Below are 2,246 nucleotides of genomic sequence, written 5' to 3' on the forward strand. Positions count from 1 at the left end.
GCACCCGTCTCTCTGGCGGCGGCTCTGTGGGGCCTGGCTGTCCGCCTCTCGCGCTCGGCCGCCGCGCGCTCCTATGCGGTCTTCTGCGAGGGGCTGACCCGCACGCTGCTCATCTTTTTCGACCTGGCCTGGCGGCTGCGCATCAACTTCCCCTTCGTCTACACCGTGAGCTTCCACGAAGCTCCACGTCCGCCCGCAGGGTCTTTCTGAGCTCCACTGAAGGCCTTGTGCTGGCTGACGAAGGCGTGTGGTCAGGCTCCCCACACCAGGGAACACGCAGCACGAGGGGCAGAGTAGGGGCTCTGGGCAGCTACTCGGGAAGGTGAGGGGGGCAGGAGAGGACTCCGCCGAGCAGCTCTGTGGACCTGAGGGAGCACAGGGGGAGAGCCCTAGCCGTCCTCCCGGACGCATACGCCTGCGGTCCATGTAGACGGAAATGCACAAAATGAGGAGTTAACCACGGAAGTGAAAAATGCTGAGTGAGGGCAACGTCTCGCTTCACACTGGCAACAAAGTGCTTCCCTGTTGGACAGAATCGTTCAGCAGCAGCCCCGCAGCGGCCCAGAGGACGACTGTGGATCTGTCCTGTGCGCCTGCAGGAGAGCCTTGTGCTGGGCTGTCCTGTGCGCGTGGCCGGCGGGGAGGCCCTGGTGAGGGGCTGGCCGGGAGGAGGGCCCAGGGCCAGCGACAGCCACAGAGGATGGCGTCGCAACTGAGCTCCTTGGGGTCAGGACGACCATGCCTTCAGACCCGTCGGAAGTGGGGATTTCTGAGGAGGAACCGCCAGGCGCTCTTCTAGACGGGCGAGGCTCTGAGTCGCAACTGTCTTGCCTGCCTTTCCACCTGTCTACACTGCTGCACGCACGCCCCGAAGTATTCCTGAATGATGAGACGGAATGCGGTCTCCTTGGCCATCCAAAGCCTGCGTTTTCAGAGCAAACAGAACACAAGAAAATGCCCTCACATGTAAAAAGGACCTCAGCCTATCTGCAGATAACACTGGGGTTACTGGCTCCACCAGCTTTGGAAGGAGCAAATCCATTATGCAATAGTTAAGGTACAAGCAGAACAATAAAAATAGATTAATTGTAAAAGCTGTCTTAGAATCCTTTCTTTCACACGGAGTCTGGATGCCTGTTAACGGGGCAGCCCTCAAGTTCAGTTGGTGTGAATCAGTTGGTGTGACCAGACAAAGGAAGTGGAACTGAAACTCCTGGGAAGTAGGTTGATGTGGGAGGAGAGTTTTGAGCATGCTTTAAATTGTGCTCAAAGGCCATTCAGTATTGGCCTACCGCTTCAAGGAGAACATTCGAAATATCCTGTATCAATATCAGGGTAGAATGTGAAGATTTAACAAAATTCTTTATGGATCTTCAGCACTCATTGCCAAGGACTACTGTCCCAGATACCGCCTCCTCAGGCCCGCTACTCATCTGCTGGAAGTGGCCGTTTGTACCAGTCAGCCCCTCCACAGTTGACAGCTGCCCCCATTTCCGCATTCCGTAGAGTAATTTTGGCCTGCAGAACAATTTCATTTCTTTCCTCATCCCCTCTTCTTCCACTTGAAACACAATTTAAATGGAGGCCCGACAGTGAAAGTTACAATATTAAATGTACTTTTAGTATAATCCTTTCTCAAAGTGGGAGCGGTACCAGTGTGGCCTGAAATAAAAGTAACCTTGAAACGTCTCCGCTGCAGCTCAACTAGGGAGTAATGGACCTAGGGTTTCCTTACAGGAAAGTTCCCGTTCCTAGGAGCGGAGGTTATGTCTCATACCAACATGTTTTTTCTGCTAACACCACTGGTTGATAAAGATCACTTCAGAGCATGGAGTTGTTAAGGAGTTCCAAAGCGAGAGAGACTTCACAGTTTTGGGGGCTATCAACCGCCTATATCCGTTTGTGTGCTAAATTACTATGCCTTATGCTGTTTCAGTGTTTTGGGAATGTAAAGAATTAAAACTTGTTACTTAGTATATATGACAAATGTCTTATTTTAAGTGTGTAAAAAAAAGAAACTATTAAAATAGCTTAATTTATATACTCTGTTATAAATTATATTAGTAAAGATATCAAACTGAAACATGAAACAAAATAAAGAACCATGTTCAAGGCCACATAGCTAGGTACATTCTAGGGTTCTGAAAATTTATATAATATACAATTATTCTTATTAAACCTATACTTTTTACTATCTATTAATAAATTGTTGATTATTCTGATTCGAATTAGGGATGTCTAGAATC

At 49.4% G+C, this 2,246-nt stretch overlaps 1 pseudogene; it reads left to right on the forward strand.

The window, feature by feature from the left end:
- The first annotated feature begins 3 nt into the window (after positions 1–3).
- LOC144235993 (small integral membrane protein 10-like protein 3 pseudogene) lies at positions 4–1,068 on the forward strand (annotated as a pseudogene).
- The last annotated feature ends 1,178 nt before the right edge of the window (positions 1,069–2,246 follow it).

The sequence above is a fragment of the Crocuta crocuta genome, unplaced genomic scaffold (assembly GCF_008692635.1).
Source record: "Crocuta crocuta isolate KB4526 unplaced genomic scaffold, BGI_CrCroc_1.0 scaffold1218, whole genome shotgun sequence".
NCBI lineage: Eukaryota > Metazoa > Chordata > Mammalia > Carnivora > Hyaenidae > Crocuta > Crocuta crocuta.